Source organism: Odontesthes bonariensis, chromosome 5, assembly GCF_027942865.1.
Source record: "Odontesthes bonariensis isolate fOdoBon6 chromosome 5, fOdoBon6.hap1, whole genome shotgun sequence".
NCBI classification, from domain to species: domain Eukaryota; kingdom Metazoa; phylum Chordata; class Actinopteri; order Atheriniformes; family Atherinopsidae; genus Odontesthes; species Odontesthes bonariensis.
Window position 1 is genome coordinate 437,742 of NC_134510.1, and position 11,798 is coordinate 449,539.

An 11,798-nucleotide genomic window follows, 5' to 3' on the forward strand; every position below is an offset into this window, starting at 1 on the left:
AAATCAGACTCTGGAGTGTATGTTCTAGGAGCTTATGAAAGTGGAACTGATCCTCTAGGATACTTTCGGATAAAGGTGACTTCAAAATCCCAACTAACAGACAATAATACTGTAGCCGCAAGCCCAGAGATAGACACAGGCTTTCCTCAGGGAAATGTCTGGCTGGACTGGGTAAAGTCCAAAATACACTCCCTCCCAGCTGGTCAGGAACATGTACAATAGACCTTGGCGGCAGAACAGACAAGACACTCAGGGCAAGAAAACCCACTATCCCACTGGTTGGACAAAACATTCGGTAAATGGAAAACAATTATAACATATGTATTTATTTCACTTGTGGCAGCAGCGACTATGTTTACCTTGTGTGGTTGTTGCTGCATACCGTGTATTCGACAGCTTTGTGTAAAATGCAAATGATATTGATAATAAGTTACCTTCACTACTTATCAATTAATTCAACATTCTGGGGAGACAATTCCTCTGGAAGACTTCTGAGCTTGAAGAGGAAGAGGTTGAAGCAGACTCAAGAGTATGAAGACCACTGTTTGTATACTTACACCCCTGTGAAGACATGAGAATACGATGTGTATTTGTCATCTTTTGTCTTGTTCTGTGGTGTCTGGTGTTGTGTCTGTGTGTTGCTGTGTTCCCAAAAGAGTCTGAAGTTTTTCCACAGCAAAATAAGTTGATGGTACTGGAGTTCTCATGAATGCTGTACCGCAGGTTGGTGACTATTCTGGTATTGTCCTAAAAACAAGGGTTATATCAACTGGCCAGTTGTTTTGTTTTATTTTATGATTTCTTTTCTTTTCTTTTCTTTTGTGTTTGGTTTGGGTTCATATGAAAAAAAATGAATTGGGCACTAGGATTGAACCTGTCAAAAAAAACATGTCCTGAGTATAAAAATACAGTGCAAATGACAAGTTGCACTGATGTGCTGCTTGACTTGTTCTCCTGCTAATATTATTCCACAGATTCAGAACCACTACAGAACGTACGGCCGGAGGACTCATAAGCTTGAGTTCTGGGAGGCTTTGCCCATCATGCCAAGATGATGGTGGAGAACTACACAACAAAATTATCCCAAAAGAAGATTAGTTAGAAAAAGGGGTGGTAAAGATCCCTTCATGGAAGTGAAGTGCTAGTAACCTCTCCTTCCGAGTTAGCTCCGGATCAGAATATTGAACTGATAAACGTAGCCCTCTTCTTCCCCGTTGCCATGGTGGGTCGTAGAAGCGGGGCTCCATTGATGCTGACTTTTTATAGTTGTGGTGCACACGCTAAACTCAAGGTCAAACTACTCAGAGTTGACTAAACTCACTCAAATCAGGGACTGGATAGTGTAGTGGTAAGATTGCCACCTTTCATGTAGCTGACCTGGGTTCAACTTCCCTGCATGAAAGGTACTACCTCCAGTAGGGGTCCTTAGGCAAGACCCCCTTACCCTACCTGCCTACCTGTAAGTTGCTTTGGATAAAAGCGTCTGCCAAATGCATGAACATAAACATGTTCAGCCATGAGGAGAACCGAGCACCAAGCAGTGACAGGATTGGACCAGAAGAGACCACACGACTTGGCACCGGGTCATCATAGAATATTTTCAGTTAAAAAGAAATGTTCAGTTATTACACATCATTGTATCAGAAGTAATCATAATTTCTCAACAGGGTCATATACTCATATTATCATGCCCTGGTTAAATTTGTATTTGTTATGTTTTCATTTTTGCATTTCATGTAATCATTTAGCTAATTCCTCTTTCATGTTGTTGATGAATAACCTTTAGTTATAAATCAACTAAGCATAACCAATCATTAGTATGTCCATTGCCAGTGGTGCGACTCGGCTGATCGGAGTGGGACCTTAGACATTGATTCGGTTGGTCGCCAAGTGGAACTGGGGCCATAGGAGGATTTTTCCCGGTTCAGCCATCGGGTTTTCGCTCCTATTCGCTGCGAACGGTGGACGAGCCTGCTGGTAATGTTAATCGCCTTAAGCACTGTTTGAGTGTCAGTAGTTTAGAAATGATGTGAAAATTTTTGATTAATCAGTGTTGTGTGGTATGGTACTTATGGGGGAGCAAGGCCTTGCAAACCACATAAGGTTTTAGGCCATTATGAAGAAAGAGTCCACACAGAGGATGGGTTCGGGGCCACATACACACAGGATAATATCAAGAAATATTAAACATTTATACATGTAGTCCTTGCATACACGTAGAGGCGTGATACTTGTAGCTTTTTAAGAAACGTGCTCATTGCAGAGTTATGATCAGTTGAGTGAGGAAGGTTTTAACTATTCTAGGAAAGACTTTCTGTTCCTAGCATCATGATCAATACTCCTGATATAGAAAGTTTAGCTAATGCATTGAAATTATTATTACTATTTCCATATGCCTGTGCAATGATGACTTGCTTGCTGCTTTAATTGCAAAGAAGAACAGATTACACATAAAAGCTTACATAATAATACATGAAGTTATATCAAAAGGGGGATAACAAAGATCTCCTATCTGGTTGTGCTGCACCATAAAGGTAAGTGGCTCTTGCAGTTTGGGGGTCTGCTAAATTTGCTACTGCTGACAGGTGTGACACAATACAGAAGATTACATTCCTACCTCAGTTATCTGACATGATAAAATCATGCCAAAAGGGGGAAATTGTTCAAATTGGCTTTGTTCTTAGACATTATGAATGCATATTAAATAGTCCATGTGCCCAGTTTGTACTTTTCCACTATGCACACAATATATGACCTTAAATGATCCAGGCATAGCGAGACTAAACAATTGGTCTGGGACAGCAGATGCACGCTTAAAACAATTAACACACACACGTTGTTTGTCTTATCCAAAGAACATGAAGACGGTGTTTAACCTGCTCATGTCCAATTATACTCTGTCGAGTGGAAGTCCAACCTCTGTGAAATAAAGGTTCATATAAATATGAAATGTTTCCGGAAATCGGGGCTCGGTCTGACGGAGCTCTGTCCCTCCGAGTCCAGCGATGCAATACTTCACTTGTGACCACCAAGAAATACTTTGTTTACTTTGAGATTTCGCCGGCTTGTTCTTGGGCTTCCAATGAAAGAATCGAGCTAACAGACCCAAGGGTCGTATAGTACAGTGTGTGTGTGTGTGTGTGTGGCAATCACAAGGTAATTCTAAGTGCTTTACAGCTACATAAAATCACAAGAAGGCAATAAAATCATTCCAAAAAAATAATCATCAATTAATTAATTTAAAAGTGAAGACTGCAGATAAAACACTTTCAGGTGTCATATGCACAGCGTCTCACATCTTCTGGAAGGCTGTTCCAGATGTTAGGAGCATCAAACTGAAACGCAGCCTCTCCTTGTTTAGTCCTGACTCTGTCAACGATCAGATGTATCAAGAGCGAAGTGACCGTGGAAATGTTTGCTGCCTCACACTAACTTCAGGGCTGGCGTACGCACTTTTCTACAGCTGCTGATTCTTTGGCGACACTTAGAGGTGATGTTGGGAAACTGCTGGAAATGTGACACTGGTGTAAATCCTGCTGAACATGAAGCAGTGTTGTTGTTTTTTAATGTCTCATACAGTATAAAACTGTTCAGAAACGGCCTGTATGAACCTACTTTTTCATACAGGGAGCAAAATGTATTTTTAATGGGACTTATTTTCAGATTTGTGGAGATTTTGATGTAACATACCCTTTTGTGACTCCTTTTTATGTAATTTGTTGATAAAGCAGCTCAGATTTAAATGCATGAAATGTCCCTTGTTGTTCAATTGTTCAAGTTACTGAGAGGAGAATGTGTCACCTGTGTCTTACCTTAATAAAGCTTTCCTGTGATGATGCCCCACCTACAGTAGTTGTGGTGGCAATTGTTTGTCACATCAAACATCCTTTGAAACGTGCCACTACTGGACTGGGGTTGGGTTTCGTACACAGGCAAAGAAAAGAAGTCCAATGTCCAATACCTAAAACTGCGTTTTGAAGGTTTATTTTCCAGTTGGAAGGCAAATGATACAGGTACAACATTCCTTTGTTCTCTGCTGCTTCTCCTACTCTGGTAAAAAACCATAGCTCCACCCCAATCCATGCTGGTCCAATACCAGTCCCTATTTTTATAGGGAATGGACCCACAGTTATTCTGCCCAACTTAAAACAAAGAAACAAAAAACAAACAATTATTAATCTACAAATAAACTCTGTAAATAACCCCCCAAAATATAAGGTAACCCAAGAATAAATTTAAACAAAATTCAAAGTAAAGAAAGATAGGAATAAATAGCTCCAACACTCCGGCCCCTAATTGTGAACACAATCACAATTACTTTAAAGAAAAGGAGCTATTCCCTCTAACATATCCTTCATTCTTGCTGGTGATGTTACTTCTTCAAGATGATGCTTCCAATAGCAAAATAAGTTTAGTCACTGGTCTTTGTTTGTAGTCTCACAGAACGCACCAAGCCCTTTGCATCCTGGTTTACACTTAAGACTTTAGCCATCATCCATGATCCTCTTAGAGCTGTAGAGTCTGCAATTAAGACAACATCTCCAGGAATGAGACATCTTTTCGTTCTTGTCCATTTTTGTCTTTCCTACAACAGAGGTAAGTACTCAGAAAGCCATCTTTTCCAGAACAGCTCTGCCATATACTGTACTTGTTTCCACCTTTTTCTGACATGAAGATCCTTTTGGTCGAACAGTCCTGGGGTCCGTTTCACGTAGCAGGTTCAACCAACTCTGAGTCTATTCCTGATCTCTGAGTTGATCTACTCTGAGATAGAAAACTCTGAGTTTTCGGTTCCAGAAACGTTGATTTGAGTGAGGTTAATCAACTCTGAGTAAGTTCACCTTGAGTTTAGCGTGCGCACCACAACTTTAAAAAGCCAGCATCAATGGAGCCCCGATTCGACGAGTCACCTTGGCAACGGGGAAGAGGAGGGGCTACGTTTTTCACCAACCTCGAATTGGAAATCTTAATGCGCTCATACGGCGAGTTTCAATACGTTTTTAGAAATAAGTGCAACACCGCTGCAGCAACAAAAGTGTAAGTTTAAATGTAGTCCTTTACAATCACAATAATATTACAGGGAAACTGCATGAATGGTAGCCCATTCATTTATTTCATTTAGGTGCAATCTCGCGGGGGAGAAGCGCACTTGGCAGCAGTTTAAGATGAAATATAAAAACATTGTTCAAACAGGTGAGACCTCGGCATGGAGGTACCTCATTTTGATCATGTTTTACACTGTAAAGCAAATATTAAAGGGATAGTTCACTGTGCAGTTGTTTTATCCCCAACATAATGCTGTTCTCACACACAAACTATGTCTTCTCATCTATACCATCCATCCATCCATTATCTATACACCGCTGAATCCGTCAGTCGGGTCGCGGGGGGGCTGGAGCCTATCCCAGCGGTCAATGGGCAAGAGGCGGGGTACACCCTGGACAGGCCGCCAGTCCATCACAGGGCCACATAGAGACAAACGAGAGAAACAACCATACACACTCACAGTCACTCAGAAGGACAATTTAGAGTCATCATCTATATCATGTTCTGTTAAATAATTAAGCCTATTTAAACTAACACAGATTTCTACTGAGTCAACAGAAAGAAGGCAGATGCCCGTAAAACGGGTGCTGCCCAGCACCGCCACCTCTAACGGGAGGGCAGTGGCTGAGGGAATCCACCCCCAAGACAAGAGTGCCTTTATAAAATATAATAGGCCTACATATGCCTTTTTTAAGCCTATTCATACAAATATTTATTTGTCTTTTTTTTCTTTTGGCCCAACACATTCTGATGGTGCCGCTCAAAAAGATAATTGTCTGTAAATGCAAAAATCTATGCGCGGTCTGATAACCATCTCCGACGAATATTTATTTCTCTGCGCAGTAATGCTGCACCTTCATCCACGGGATCGTTGTCAAAAGGACATGTTCGTGAAAAAAGTCGCCTCCTGCTGTGCCTAATGGACTTCTAGAAGTAGAAGAACTCGCTCTGCTGAATGAATGAATGAGGAAATCAAATGGCGTGTGTGGCTGAAAGAGGGGGGAGACAGAGAGAAACTCGAGGTTTCTTGAATAAAACCTGGTCCCGACCAGGTTAGGTTCAGAGAGTCTGTTACTCCGGTAACTGACCGTGAGGTTGAGTTACCTCCCTTTGTGAAACGGAAAACTCAGAGTTTCCCTCATTTCAGGGTTAACCTACTCAGAGTTTTCACTAAACCTGCTACGTGAAACGGACCTCTGGTGGCAAAACTGGTTTGTTTTTTAACAACAACAAACGGTTAGGTGCGAGTGCTTCAAGATCATTTGAGTCATCTGAAACTTTGGTAATGGGTCTGTCGTTTAATATGGCTTCGATTTCACAAAAGATTGTTTGAAGTCCTTCATCATCCAAAACTTGTTCTTTAAGAACTGAGACTAAAATACTTCTTATGGAGCGAATCAGACGCTCCCAAACTCCACCTTGGTGAGAGGCTGTTGGGATTAGAGTTCCATTTGATTCCATTCTGAACTAAAGCATTCTGAATTTTAGCATGGTTCAGCTCAGCCAAACTCTCTTTCAGCTCACGATTTGCACCAACAAAATTTGTGGCATTATCAGATCTGATGGTAGAAACTGGACCTCTTCTACAGATGAATCTCCGGATTGCATTTATACAGGAATCTGTATCGAGGGTGTATGCAATTTCCAGATGTACTGCACGGCTGGTGAAACAAGTAAAAAGAACTCCATACCTTTTAAGGAGACTTCGTCCTCTTTTGACACTTATAGGACCAAAATAATCCACTCCAACATTTGTGAAGGGAGCGGTGTCTGGCAGGACTCTTTCTTCTGGCAGATCTGCCATCTTTTGTTCAATAAACTTTCCTCTGTTGCGTCTGCAAATAATACAGCGAGAGATGACTTTCCTAGCAGCTGAATTTGCATTTATTATCCAGTATTTTTGTCTTAGTTTTGACCACATGTGAGCTTTTCCTGCATGTCTCAACTGTTGATGAATATGACGTAAAATCAATGTAGACACATACATATCCTTCGTCATAATGGCAGGATTCTTTGCTTCTACAGGCATGGCTGTTTTACTCAATCTGCCACCCACTCTGAGGACACCAGCATCCAATACTGGGTCAAGTTTGTACAGAGCGCTTCTCTTGGAGACTGCTTTGAGGCCACTGGTGATTAAAGTTATTTCAGTTATAAATTTCTGCTGCTGTACATACTGAATAATAGCCTTTTCTGCCTTTTCCAAGTCTTCTGGAGTCAGATTTTCTTTCTTTAGAGTGATCTTAAACCCTTCTATCTGCTTTTCCAGATTATTTTTACTCAGGCATGCAGCAGCCAACTCTTTCCTCTTTTGTCGCAGCAACACCAGGATGTTTTTCAGCTTTAAAAACCAGGCAACAGAGGTTTTAAGCTTTGTCCAATATGAAAAGTATTGAATCAGATCATTCGTAGCATTTTGTGATTCCTTCACTATAACACTCACTGTTAGGCCCCTTTGACCTCTGGGTCGTCTACAGAAATTGCATGGTGATCCACATCCAGTTTGGGCCATTCTTCTTCTGACCTGTGGAGAAATTCTGGTCCATTTATCCATCTCCTGGATTTGAGGAACTTCTCAGCTCCCATACCTCTGGATGCATCATCTGCAGGGTTGTCCTTGGAGGAAATATGTCTCCACTGGTTTACATCTGTAGCTTCTCGTATGACAGAAATTCTGTTTGCGACAAAGGTGTGAAATCTTCTGGTTTCATTAGAGATGTATTTTAGTACTGTTGTACTATCAGTCCAGAAAACAGGTTTCTCCATCTTTATTTGCAACTCCTTTTGCAGCAGTTTGTTCACTCGGACAGCAAGAACTGCAGCTGTCAGTTCCAGCCTGGGGATTGTAGTTTGCTTAAGAGGTGCAACTCTAGCTTTTCCTAGGATGAAAGCAACATGTGAGATGTTATTCTTTTCCAGTTTTAAATACGACACTGTTCCATATCCATCTTGACTTGCATCACAGAAATGATGAAGTTGTGCTTTGTCTAACTTTATGATGCAACGTTTCACTTTAAATCTTGAAATCAGCTGGAGATCCTCCAGCCAATCACACCACTGCTTAGAGAGAGAATGGGGAATTACTTCATCCCATTTCAAATTTTGTCGACAAAGTTCTTGAAGCAACAGCTTAGCTGGCATACAGAAGGGAGCCAGGATTCCCAAAGGATCATACAGTGAGCCACAGACAAAATGCCCCTTCTGGTTTGAGGGCGGTTCTGCACAGAGGTTTTGAACTTGAACTCATCTGTTTCGATGCACCACAGTAAACCCAATGCTCTCTCAATTGAAAGTTGATCTGTGTCCAAATCCAGATTCTTGACTTCCTTTGCTCTCCTTTCCTCTGGAATTGTCATGAGCACTGTACGACTGTTGCAGACCCATTTTGAAAGCGTGAATCCTCCTTTAGAACAGATATCGGTCAGCCTCTTCACCATGTGCACTGCATCTTCTTCTGTAGAGACAGATTTTAAACAGTCATCCACATAAAAATTATTTTTGACTGTATCAATCACTTCAGCTGGAAACTGTTGTGCATTATCATCAGCAGCTCTTTGCAGAGCATAATTTGCACAACTTGGCGAAGACACAGCTCCAAACAAATGCACTTTCATCCTGAACTCCTGTGCAGGCCTTGAAGTGTCACCATGGTGCCACCACATGAAACGGAGAAAATTAACATGCTTTTCAGAGACATAAACTTGGTGAAACATGGCATCAATGTCGGCCATTAGTGCAACAGGCTCTTTTCTAAATCGGATGAGAACTCCAATAAAAGAGTTTGTGAGATCAGGTCCCTGTAGAAGCTGGCTGTTCAATGATGCTCCTTTGTAAGTTGATCCACAATCAAATACAATTCTCAACTTGCCTTTTGTGGGATGATGCACTCCATGATGAGGAATGTACCAGACCTTTCCATCATCTTTCAGTAGCTCGTCTGCTGGTACAACTTCCGCATATCCTTGTTGCAGCATGTTGTTTACACATGCAGTGTATTCCTCCTTGTAGTGAGAGTCCTTTTCAAATCTCCTCCTGAGGCTCTGGAGGCGCTGTTCTGCAACACAGATGTTATTAGGTAGGCTGACACTTTCACTCCTGAAAGGTAAGTCAATATGATAATGGTTTCCAACAAGTTTTGTTGAGCTATGAACAATGTTCATGAAGTGTAGATCCTCTCTGGACATTTCAGTTTTCTCCTCTGATCTTTCATTAAAGTCATGATTGTACTGTTTAACCAGCATTTCTTTAAGATGCTCAACAGAGATGCTATTGGCTGTTACAGCAGTGCAGAGGGTTTTGTTTCTGCTGTTACTCACAGTACTCACAGTGCGCAAGGGACCATTTATGACCCAGCCAACTTTGGTCTTTACAGCATAGGGCCCACCATCCACACTGTTTATCACCTCCCAGGGCTCTAAAACGTTTGAGGCATCAGTTCCTATCAGCAGTTCCACATCTGCATTAATGTTGTGAAGCTCAACAGGTTTTAGATAAGGCCACTGATCAATATCCTTTTGCTGAGGAATATTCACTGTAGAAACTGGCATGGTACTTTGAGTCAAAACATCTGGCAGCTCCATGAAGTCATTCGTTTCCAAACCAGCGACTTCCAAACCAGACAAAACTTGTACATTAACGATCTTATTTTGACTCATTGTTCTCAGCAGAATATTTGTCCTTTTTCCCTTTAGCTTCAGTTTTTTTGCCAGGGTTTCTGTACAAAATGTACCTGAACTTCCTGGATCAAGAAATGCATAAGTTTGTACAACTTCATTGCTCTTTTGGCTTTTAACTTTAACTGCAACAATAGAAAAAACAGCATCATCATCATGACCGGCCCCAATATGCCCACATGTCTGAGTAGTTGCAGTTGAGAAGTTGACATGAGATCTTGTTGTCTGTTGGATTTGTTCTGAAGAGGCTCCTGGCTCCTTTTGCTCTATATGAAGAACCTGTGGGTGCCTTTGGTGACACACGTTGCAATCCAAACGACTCCTGCAGTCTTTGCTTGTGTGGCCAACTTTCAGACAACCAAAACAAATCCCCTTTTGCTTAATGAAGGTCAACTTATCCCGATGCATTTTAGCTTTGAACTGCATACAGTTTTCCAATGAATGATTTCTTTTTAAACAAAACAAACAGCTCTGTTGAACTGGGAATTTGGTCTTGTTTTCAGCTAATTGAGTTTTGGCTCCTGGAACTGTGCTGACATTAGTGGCAAAACTGCTTCCTTTTTTACTTGGCTTGGTGGCACTTGAAACTTTAGAGTTGCTCCCATGTTGTGAGTCTTGAATGTTACCAAACACTGGATGTGATGCTATTTTCACTTGTTTTGTTATAAAGGCAACCAGATCAGTGAATAATGCTCTGTGACCATTTTGCTCTTGCAGCTCATAAGCTTCAACTCTCCATTTTTCCCTCAATTTGTATGGAAGTTTCAAAACAATCATTCTCATGTTTGAGGGTAAATCCAACTCTTTCATGTTAACAATTTGTTGTGTTAGATTTGAACATCCTTGAAGAAAAGAGAAAATGACTGAAGACTTTCCACATCATCACCTTTAATTGGTGGTGTCTCCATATATGCAGAAGCAATTTTGTTTTCATTTCCAAAATGTTCTTCAAGAAGATATTTGGCTGTGGAATAACCTTGCTCAGGAGGTAAGTGCTGACAACTATGCACCAAATCTTTAGGCTGTCCCCTGGTGAACTGCTCTAAAAAGTGCAAACAGTCGCTCCCGCTATCAGTTTTAGCTTCCACTCCGTTTTCAAAGGCATTCATAAATGATCTATACTGTAGAGGGTCCCCATCAAACACAGGGATGTTTCTGACTGGAAGAACAGACGATAAGTTTTGTTTTACAAGTAAGGCTGTGATGTCATTTTGTCTTTGCATGACGTTCACAATATCACAATTCTCAGTCAAAGGGGGAGTTTGAGTCTGTATTTGCTGTATTGCTTGGGCTGAAGCATCCATTCTTACCACCATCTTATCCATCTGAGGCCGTTTCTGCCTTTGTTTTGGTCTGACGACAGGTGACTCAGATGAAGGTTTTGCAACAGCGTGAACTCTTCCCTTTGGAGCAAACACATCAGCGCAGGGGTTTAACTGGAGCGTGTCCTTTTCTTGGCCCCTTTCAAAATAAGAGTTCATGCCATCAGATTGTTTAGAACCAGCAACTGACTTTATTTGTAAAACATGAAGTTTTGCATTAGTTGCTGCCAACTCTGTTTCCAAGGCTAATTTTTCCTTTTTGTTTCTCAGTATTTCCTCTTGAGCTTCAATCAAATATTTTTTATTTAATGCAGCGAATCGCTCCATGAGCGCTGCCTTTTCGGCCGCAGCTCTAATGCGAGCAGAAGAGGTGGATGAAGCCCGAGACTGCTGTGAAGAAGCCTTTGAACGTGGCTTTACACTGGAAATATTAGACACATTGTCCTCAGGATTTATTTCATCCAGATCTGCATCAACTTGATCATCATCAACATTGATTTTCTGTTCAGTGTATGGATCACCTGCTTTCTGCAACCAAATCTTTACATTGTCCATAAAATCAGAAAATGCTTTCACCTTGGACTGAAAAGACAATGTTTGTCTTTTCACTTCCTCTTCTGGCAATGGCAAACTCAAAAAAGGATTCATGTAACTCAGTTGCGTCTTGAGTGCAATTAATAAACTTGGCAAAGTGAGAAGACACTTCCTTGACATTTTCTTGAGTCTTCATTAACGCGGATATTTTCTCCATGAACTT